The following is an 11,244-nucleotide window of genomic DNA, read 5'->3' on the forward strand; positions in this document are numbered from 1 at the left end:
CAGACTCAATGCTGAGCATGACCTCAGTGTTGTAGTCAAAAACTGAGCCCAGAATAGACATGCATGTTGAAGGTGTTAGGGGATCAATCAGTTTATTCCAGTTCAGAATGAAATGATTTGTATTTTAACAGCAACAATTCCAACCTAGACAGGTATGTAAGAGTGTTTTTAATGGGGGGAAAAAACATTACTATATTTCTTTGTATTTCATTGTTATTTGTCTTTGTATGAATTGCATTCTTTTTAGGCATAAGGGCAATGAAATGTTCCGATGTTTACCTATAGTTGCATATATTCCTCAGCTTGGTAGCCAGGAAAACACAGAATTTCTCATTTGGGTCCCAGGCTGAAAAGAACCCCTGTTCTAGATGATTCTGTGCTTCCAACTTTGTGGCAACAGTTTGTGGAAGGCCCTTTCCTGTTTCAGAATGACAATGCACCTGTGCACAAGCAAGGTCCATTCAGAAATGGTTTGTTGAGATCGGTGTGGAACAACTTGACTGGTCTGCACAGAGCATTGACCTCAACCCAATCGAAAACCTTTGGGATGAATTGAAACACAGACTGCGAGCCAGGCCTAATCACCCATCATCTGATACCTAGTCAGTTGTACAACTGAATGCCTTCAACTGAAATGTGTCTTCCGCATTTAACCCAACCCCTCTGAATCAGACAGGTGCGGGGGGCTGCCTTAATCGACATATTCGGCGCCAGGGAACAGTGGGTTAACTTCTTTGCTCAGGGGTAGAACGACAGATTTTTACCTTGTCACCTTTCGTTTACTGGCCCAACACTCGAACCACAAGGCTACCAGCCGCCCCACATTACTAGACTCATTAGTGCGCTTTGATCTTTGGCTCAGTGCTAATGTAACCTTTAGACCTGGTACATCTCTCTCTCTCTGCTCTATTTGATATCTCTCTTTCTCTCTCTGCTCTATTTAATCTTTCTCTCTCTCTCTCTGCTCTATTTGATCTCTCTTTCTCTCTCTCTCTGCTCTATTTGATCTCTCTCTCTCTGCTCTATTTGATCTCTCTTTCTCTCTCTCTCTGCTCTATTTGATCTCTCTTTCTCTCTCTCTCTGCTCTATTTGATCTCTCTTTCTCTCTCTGCTCTATTTGATCTTTCTCTCTCTCTGCTCTATTTGATCTTTCTCTCTCTCTCTGCTCTATTTGATCTCTCTTTCTCTCTCCCTCTCTGCTCTATTTGATCTCTCTCTCTCTGCTCTATTTGATCTTTCTCTCTTTCTCTGCTCTATTTGATCTCTCTCTTTCTCTCTCTCTCTCTGCTCTTTGATCTCTCTCTGCTATATTTGATCTCTCTTTCTCTCTCTGCTCTATTTGATCTCTCCTTTCTCTCTGCTCTTTGATCTTGCTCTTTCTCTCTCTTTCTGCTCTATTTGATCTCTCTTTTTCTCTCTCTGCTCTATTTGATCTCTCTCTTTCTCTCTCTCTGCTCTATTTGAGCTCTCTCTTTCACTCTCTCTCTCTCTGCTCTATTTGCTCTCTCTTCTCTCTTTATCTCTTTCTCTTCTCTCTTTCACTCTCTTTCTCCCTCTCTCTCTCTCTCTCTCTCTCTCTCCTTTGAGACAGGCTGATGTTTTTCATGATGAATGTAATCACATCATTCTCTGGCCTGTGTCCCGTTGGGTCATTACAGAGAGTCCTGTGGTAATGGTTATTTGGTTATTGACTTGCAGAGACATTAAGAACAGAGACACAGTCTGCACTCTCTCCAATCAGAGCCCAGTTGCTGAGACATCTTTATTAGGCTTACTGGTTTTATATCTGCAAAATACTGCCACACCCCTCATGCTCCTCTCTGACCACTTACATTCACATTATTCTACAATGGGCCATCAGTGGTATCACCTGACCACTTACATTCACATTATTCTACAGTGGGCCATCAGTGGTATCACCTGACCACTTACATTCACATTATTCTACAGTGGGCCATCAGTGGTATCACCTGACCACTTACATTCACATTATTCTACAGTGGGCCATCAGTGGTATCACCTGACCACTTACATTCACATTGTTCTACAGTGGGCCATCAGTGGTATCACCTGACCACTTACATTCACATTATTCTACAGTGGGCCTTCAGTGGCATCACTTCACTGTTATTAGTGTATGTACAAGGTACATTACACAAGTCACATGCAGACCTCAAATAGTGAGAAGTGTCAGTGTCACTGAATGTACCTGATCAGGGCCGGACTACCACATTTGGGGCCCCGGGCACCTACCTCTATTTTTTAGTAAAACATATTTTGGGGCGATAACCGCTAACTTCCTGCATTTCAACACATTTTACCATGGGGCAGAGAGATCATTTGCAGTTTTAAAGCACAGTTTCTGCAATTCTACACATTTTGCCATGGGACAGAGAGAAATAATAGCTCATACTATTCTTCATATTTTGCCATTAGGCTGAGAGAAAAGTATGCGGTTTAAAGCTAATTTCCTGCAATTCTACAAGGGTTGGGGGCCCCCTGGAGGTTTGGGCCCCCAGGGCACATTCCCTGCGTACCCGTTTGGTTGTGGACCTGATAACAACATCCATTTGCCAAACATCTCTGGCTCCCTCTCAGAACCCAAAGATATCAACTTGACGCAACAAGCACATGGTCAGATATATATTTGGGCTTCTGGCTGCTCAACATGACACTTTGGACCTGGTTGGATGTTTAATCTATTCAAAAAAAATCTTTATTACATTATTGATGTTCAGTTAATGAATCATATTTCTATGTTTATATTGATTGGAAATATGTTATCAATTCATAGAAGAAAGAGATTTTTTGGACTGTTATGAATGTACAAAGTTAAAGGGCCTTCAGAGAGAAAGCGAGAGAGAGTGTGAGAGAGATGCAGAGAGGCTAAAGAAGGGGTGTCAAACATAATGCCGCTGAACAAAATATAAATGCAACATGTGAAGTGTTGGTCCCATGTTTCATGAGCTGAAATTAAAGATCCCAGAAATGTTCCATATGCACACAAAGCTTATTTAATATATCAAATTTTCTGCACAAATGTGTTTACATCCCTGTTAGTGAATATTTCGCCATGATAATCCATCAATCTGACAGGTGTAGCATATCTAGAAGCTGATTAAACAGCATGATCATTACACAGGTGCACCTTGAGCTTGGGACAATAAAAGGTCACTAAAATGTGAAATTTTGTCATACAACACAATGCCACAGATGTCTCAAGTTTTGAGGGAGCGTGCAATTGGCATGCTGACTACAGGAATGCCCACCAGAGCTGTTGCCAAATAATCTAATTTCTCTACCATAAGCCACCTCCAACATTGCTTTAGAGAATTTGGCAGTGTGTCCAACTGGCCTCACAACAGCAGACCACGTGTAACCACGCCAGCCCAAGACCTCCACATCTATTTTTCTTCACCTGCAGGATCGTCTGAGACCAGCCACCCAGGCAGCTGATGAAACTGAGGAGTTTGTTTCTGTTATAAAGCCCTTTTGTTGGGAAAAGCTCATTCTGATAAGCTGTGCCTGGCTCCCAAGTGGTGGGCCTATGTGTGTGTGTGTATTTCTTATTTATTTTTTTACTATTTTCTACATTGTAGAATAATAGTGAAAACATCAACAATGAAATAACACATATGGAATCATGTAGTAACCCCGTGTCAGCCTAGTGGTTAGAGTGATGGGCCAATAATTGAAAGGTTGCTGAATCGAATCTCTGAGCTGACAAAGTACAAATCTGTACTTTTGTCCCTGAACAAGGCTGTTCCCTGGTTGTTCTTTGACTTGCCTAGTTAAATATTTTTTTGAAATTACTGTCCGAACTTTTACTGGTACTGTATATATGTTTCGATCGAAACTGTAGAAATATATCAATTGTTTGTGGGAAACCTTTCGGGTGTTTCGGTTTTAGGCTATGAAAGACAACCAGGCCAAATTCTCGCATTTTCTCGCGTTGGTGGAGGCCTGGGGCGTCACTAATTTTAAATTGCGCAGTGTTAGCGGAGGCGCATCTCTCGATTGAATTAGCTTTCTCTGCAAACCGACGAATATGGCAGATATTGTCCAGGAAATTATTGAACCCATTGAAGCTGAGACAGAGGAACATCTCAGGATGGCACGAATGGCCTGAAAATGTAACTAAAATATCGTATTTTTCTGACAATCTGTGCTGTACTCACAGGCAAGATGGAGGCTAGCTAACGTTAGCCTAGCATTAAAGCTAGCATCAAACTAGCTATGGCTTGCTATCTAGTTGCTACTTTGCTTGCTTGCTAGCTAGCTAACTTGTTGGTTATCGTCTTCGTTGATCGTCAAATTTGTTTTAGATGTGTGTAATATATCGTTATTTTACTAGGTAGTTATGCAGATAACTACATTAGTTTTATCCATCCAACCATGTGTAGCTAGCTAACGTAAGTGCGTTTAACTCAGAATGATCATACTAGAACGTACATGAACCGTTTGGCGGATAAAGGTCAGCCATTTTGGGCAGGGAGTTGGTCAACCATTGTTTGCCAGTACTGTGAAAAGACTGTAAATAATGAATTTGAGAAATGTATCCTTACTGTATGTTAGTCAGCTTTAGAGGAATGATTCCATATTGTTTTGGAATGCCAACATTCCATTCAGACAATGCAGTCAATCCACAGCCGGCTGAATTCAGTTGATGATGGGATTTAGACAAGTTATCAATGCAACAAGTAACGTTACTAATATTGCTCTCCAAGAAAACAAACATTTAGACATTAAGGTCTGTTTTTTTTGTGTGTATATTATATAACATTTTAATTAGTCTATTTATACATAATATTTGTATAAAACTAATATGAACTGTATAATATATGGCAATATTTTAGTTTGACAAATATATTACAGCATTTCTGATATGTCACATGCCTTTTCTTTTACTACATAAAGTAAAATCTGGATTATACCTCGACTGCCATCCATTCCTATTAGACTGGTATGGATTTCTCCCTGACCAATATGGCTGCAATTTCCATCCCATTGTGGGACTTTGAAGGTGTATAACATGGCCCCTCAGTAATTTAATAGGATTTATATGGTTTAGGTGCACAGTCCCTTAATGTAGATTTAGCTAGCGAACAGTTAGATAGCCAACAGACAGGTAGTAATGTATTGCCCGTGTAGAGCCGACAGTTTGAATGGAGTCAATTTGTAGTTGAATCAAGAGTTGCCCACTAACTTTCCTCTCCTCTCTGTGAAAAGTTGACTTTGTAGCTAACAAACCGTTTGTGTCTATAAACCCATGTTAGTTAAGGGAGATTGAAGTTGCATAAACCTATGTGCACATCTTTGTTATTTGGCACATGGGTGAAATGACCATGCCATGTAGGTTTAGGTAACATGACCTATAACAGACAAGCTAGCTGCATCCATTAATACTGTCCTCTTCTGTTTTCTTCAGAGAGCCGGAAGAAGATGAGGTTCTTGGTGAAGATGTCCCTGCAGAAGAAGAGGACCTAGGCCTGGGTGATGACGAGGTCCTTGGAGATGAGGTCCTTGGTGATGATGATACCCCTCTCGATGGTGACCCTATCGATGACGGCCCTATCAATGATGCCGAAACCCTTGCAGATGACCCTACTGATGCCCCTGCAACCGCCCCAACCCAAAATACTAAGTCTGAGCTCAAAGAAAAGATGTCCGGAGGAGGCCGCAAAGGGAACCGCTTCCACCCCTACAAAGAGAAGCAGGTCACTGGGGACAAGAAGGGCGGAGGAGGGGGTCACAGGAACCGTGTGTTCATTAGCAATATCCCCTATGACACGAAGTGGCAGGCTATTAAAGATCTGATGAGAGAGAAAGGTAATCCATCCACACACAGGGCCATGCTGCTTCTCCCTATAGAGATGAGCCCTATTCTTTCCAGCTCAACAGGAGCTTTCTCAGTCCTCTTTGTGACCAGAACATAGACCTAGCCATATCTTCTCCTAGTTCCTTCTTTTGAGGCAACATGTTATTGTATTGCCGATATTATTAAGAATCAGTAGAATAGACATTTCTGGATTTTTCATCTTTTACTCCTTGGTGGACACCAATTTAGCTTGGATTGAATTGAAATGTCTGTGCTTGTTAAAGTTGTTATGTAGTTAGCTACTATTGGTTTTATGATATTGACTTACAGCTCCAAAATGTAACCTCAGACAATTAGTAGTATTGACTACTTGATTCAGTTGAACCTGTGTTAAGGTGACAAATGATTGTTTTGTATGAATGAAACCATTGTCTTTCTGTGCACTGAACTATTGGGTCTTTAGCTCTTCACAAAGTCTTTTTTTCAAGGTGAAAAGGACACTTTTTAAACTGTAGTGACTTCTTGCTATGTTGACAGGAACCGTGTTGACCAAACTGTTCTTCTATACTGAAGTGTGATCTGAATTCCCAGGTTGACAGTAGTTGACTGACTGTGTGTCTGTCTCAGTCGAGCCCAGGAAGGCATTGGAAGGGGTTGTGTGGTGACTATTGGTCTGGGCTCACTGTTGACCAATCATGGGGAAGCATCATGTAACGGCATAACCAAGGCAACGGCCTGCCCTGGAGCGAGAGTGGTGGTTCAACAGTCGACTGGTGATTTTAAATGCCTTTTGTTCTCTTGGTATTTTTCCTTTGTATGTCTCATGAAGTTGGTGAGGTTACATACGTGGGCTCTTTAAGGATGCTGAAGGAAAGTCAAGGGTAAGTGATGTGGACCAACTCACTGCACGAGGTTTTAAATGCCCTCCACTGCAGTATCTTTATTTACCAAGTGTTCTGTAAGGCACTGATCCAAGGGGTTATCCATGTATGTCTATGGGATGATATGTTGGTGGCTGTTAGCTAGAGCCTGTTATAGCCTAGTTGGCTGTAGAGTGATGGAGGATGTCTTCTTGTTGATTCTGGAACACTAACTTGAATTCATCTGAAACTTAGTACACCTTTGTTTTTAAGTTGTTGTAGTCTTCTCAATTGGTGTCAAAGTTTGGCAGTTGACCATTTCTCAAAGGGATTTTGATGTCTTATTGATTGATATTTTACTTTTCGGTCTTCAAATTGTTACCTTTTTATTTGGATCAATGGCACAATTATCTCTTCATGAACAAACTAATTATTTCTAAAATATTGTAGATTTTGTATAAAGTAACTTTCTTCTTTCTCCAGCGGCTCACAGTAAAATCTCACCATTGTTTATTAATCTGTAATATTATGATGCAGCCAGGAATTTGCAAACTAGGTTGTGAATGTATTCAATTCAGCCATTTAATGTAATATGTAGTTTGAGAAACGGACTGTTTAGTATATACTCCTAAACAAACGTAGACACAGAACGGACATATTTGTAAGTATATCCTGAGTTCTTTTATTCCACTGAAGACGGTAAGGGTACAATGTCTCTACTGGGAACAAAAACAACAAGTCTATAGCAAACCATGTCGATGTCTTTTAAATTCACTTAACTTTTTACCTTGGATACAAGCAAAACACACTCCCCACATCAAGGCCTGTTAGCTGGCCCTTCAAGATGGATTATGTAATCCACTGATAGCATGATGTCAAATGTGTAATAATGATGTTAACTGTTGTCAGTCTAATCACTGTCTTTGTTCATTCCCTCTGTTATGGATCTGTGTCTCTGGATCCCCTGGTGTTGTCTGTACAGGGATGTGGGTAAGGAACCAAACTTTACCTGTCTAACTTTGCAACATGGTCTCAGTACATTTCGTATGATCCTGTACGTTAATCTGACACACTCCCTTTAATATGATGTTTTACATTTCATATGAAATGTTAGTTACAACTTTCATGTGTTATGAATTGCAGTTTGTATTATGTTACGTATTGCGATTTGTATAATATGTTACGAATTTGCAATGTGTATATGTTACTAATTAACATTAGCTAGGTTAAGGGTTAGGTTAAAACCTCTCTGGGATATGTAGGACGCTAGCCTCCCACCTGGCCAAAATCCAGTGAAAATGCAGTGCCAAATTCAAATAAATTACTATAAAAATTAAACTTCCATGAAATCACACATTCAATATACCAAATTAAAGCTACACTTGAATCCAGCCAACGTGTCAGATTTCAAAAATACTTTACGGCGAAAGCAAACGATACTATTATCTGAGGATAGCACCCCAGTAAACAAAGACAGACAAGCATTTTTCAACCATCCAGGTGCGACCAAAACACAGAAATAATGATATAATTCATGCCTTAACTTTGACGAGCTTCTTCTGTTGGCACTCCAATATGTCCCAAAAACATCACAAATGGTCCTTTTGTTCGATTAATTCCGTCGCTATATATCCAAAATGTCCATTTATTTGGCGCGTTTGATCTGGTTCCAACTCGCTCAACATGACTACAAAAGTTACCTGTAAGCTTTGTCCAAACATTTCAAAGTACTTTTGTAATACAACTTTAGGTATTTTTCAATGTATAAAATTGAAGACGGGATGATCTGTGTTCAATACCGGAGGAAAGCAAAGTGTAGCTAGCTTTCAGGTCACTCGCCTCTAACAAAGAGTACACTTCCCTCATTCTGAACAGTGTTACTTCTTCATTTCTCAAAGGAAAAACCTCAACCAATATCTACATACTAACATCCAGTGGAAGCGATAGGAACTGCAAGAAAGTCCCTTAGAAATCTGTATTCCCAATGAAAACCCATTTGAAAAGAGTGACCTCAAAAACAAAAAAAATCTGAATGATTTGTCCCGGGGTTCGCTTGCCAAATAAGTTCTGTTATAGTCACAGACATGATTCTAACAGTTTTAGAAACTTCAGTGTTTTCTATCCAAATCTACTAATAATATGCGTATCTTAGCTTCTGAGTGTGGGTGTCAGACAGTTTAATTTGGGCACGCTTTTCATACAAAATTCCAAATGCTGCCCCCAATCCTAGAGAAGTTAACGTGTTAGGTTTAGCTAACATGCTAAGATGCTAAAAAGTAGTAAGTAGTTGCTAAAGTTGTCCTTGAGATTCGAACATGCAACCTTTGGGTTGCTAGACATTATATATCCAACCCAATCAACCACCATTTAGTTTTTTGCCTTCAGTAAACTTCTGTTTTATGTAAAAAGTGTCAAGTCATACTAATTTCAGTGTCCCGGATTGACTTGTAATATGTTAAGTCGAGTCTGAGACCAGGCGGACACGGGGTGCTTCTCTAATGACACCCTATTCCTAGGGCCCTATACAATCTGTATGAATTATATTGCGTGACTCCGTTTTGCTTCTCCCCAAATTCAGTTTTCTCCCTTTTTGTTTGTCCAAGTTTCAGTTTTTTCCGGTTTTCGCTCACTGCTTAAACCACCTCAGGATTTTTGAGGCCTGGGGGAAGCACTTCAATGTCAATTTTTTTTTGGTATACACAGCACCTAGCAATTTGCTTTGTTTTTGTGATGGTGTGATGGTAGTGTTTGCCAAACAGATACCCACTGGTTTTATGCAAATAATTATTTAGCCAGGTAAGCATAGGCTACTTTTTAGTGAACATTTAGTGTAGAAGGTTTTTGGGTAAGCCTTTCCATCTACCAGAAGAGTTTATTAGCATTGTCGCAAACGGCTACATAAAGGGGTAGCTGCACGCACAGGTGGGGGGGATTCTTGTTGCCTCTTCAGAAAGTTGCAGGAAATACGAATCATTGACGCATTCTGTTAATGTCTTGGGCAAATTAATACTTTTTTTTAGACATTTAGTTGATTCCCTACTAAGTTGGGGCAGCAGGGTAGCCTAGTGGTTCGAACATTGGACTAGTAACTGGAAGGTTGCAAGTTCAAACCCCTGAGCTGACAAGGTACAAATCTGTCGTTCTGCACCTGAACAGGCAGTTAACCCACTGTTCTTATTGAAAATAAGAGTTTGTTCTTAACTGACTTGCCTAGTTAAATAAAGGTTAAATAAATTTGAAAAGGTTCAATACATTTTTTAATTTTATTGTCTGGATTCTGTTGTACCGTCCTCGTGTAGGGCCCTATATTCCCCATTCAGTACACTACTTTTGACCAGAGTCACATGGGGCGGCTAATAGGGTTCTGGTCAAAAGTAGTGTACATGGGGAATAGGGTCTATTTCAGACAGACCTTAATTTCATGAGGCATTGTTATACATGTCTTCATCCACTGACTGTCTGTCCTGCAGTGTTGTGGAGTTCAAAGATGAGGAGTTTGTGAAGAAGGCCATAGAAGTCATGAACAAATATGATCTGAATGGAAGACCCCTCAATATCATGGCGGTAAGGACCTGTTCACACTCTAGGAACCACACGGTGATGAGAGATTAAATTTAGTGGTGTGCTAAATCTGCACTTTAATCCAGCCTGCTGGAAATGTGGTTACATTAACATGGTTTGTAACTGTAATCACTGAGAACTAGGCCTAGTTAAAGTCAAAGTTTAGAGTTGTAATTATAGGTCAGAGGTGAAAGGATGGGGCCATAGGTGTTTAACCCCTTGTTTCCCTGCTCCAGAACCCTGATGTGGAAGGCTAAAGCTCAGAGTTGAAGTAATAGGTCAAAGTTTAGGGGTTATCTGTTTCCCTCTTTCAGGATCCTGATGGTGAGCGTGCTCGGCGTGTGCTGCAGCGTACAGGGGGGATGTACCCTGGAGGCGGAGGCAGGGGGCAGGAGGGGGGACCGGGTGGTGTAGGTGTACCCCCTTCCATCGCTAACAACCCCAACGTCCCCCATGAAGTCATCAGCTCTCTACGGGTCGGACGCCTAGGGACCACTGTGTTCGTAGCCAACGTGAGGACAAGCATACACACTACTCTCTGATGTCTGTCTCTCTTCTCTGTGCCTTTGTCTCTGACCATCTCCCCTCACTAGATTTATATCTGCTGTATTGAAGTACCAAGTTAACCTACCAATATTCCGGTTTACCAATTGAAGACAACTTGAGCTGTGCACTCTAAATCTCAAGTCCAACTGCGTCTTCCTAGAAATTGAAGTTCCATGTTGACCATGTTCATTTCACTGTTCTCTTTGCTATTGCTAACTCGGTCTTCTCCTGTCTGTTTATATGTGTTGTGTGGTAAGTTGTTTCTATGTTAACCCGGTCCCTCCTCTCTGCGGTCTCCTCCCAGCTGGACTTCAAGGTGGGCTGGAAGAAGCTGAAGGAGGTGTTTGGTATGGCAGGAACAGTGAAGAGGGCTGATGTGAAGGAGGATAAGGATGGGAAGAGCAGAGGGATGGGGACTGTTACCTTCGAACAGGCCCTGGAGGCTGTACAGGCTATCT

General features: G+C 41.0%; 1 pseudogene; it reads left to right on the top strand.

The window, feature by feature from the left end:
- The first annotated feature begins 4,022 nt into the window (after positions 1 to 4,022).
- Positions 4,023 to 11,240, top strand: LOC135536446 (myelin expression factor 2-like; annotated as a pseudogene).
- Positions 11,241 to 11,244: the final 4 nt, after the last annotated feature.

The sequence above is a fragment of the Oncorhynchus masou genome, unplaced genomic scaffold (assembly GCF_036934945.1).
Source record: "Oncorhynchus masou masou isolate Uvic2021 unplaced genomic scaffold, UVic_Omas_1.1 unplaced_scaffold_6205, whole genome shotgun sequence".
NCBI lineage: Eukaryota > Metazoa > Chordata > Actinopteri > Salmoniformes > Salmonidae > Oncorhynchus > Oncorhynchus masou.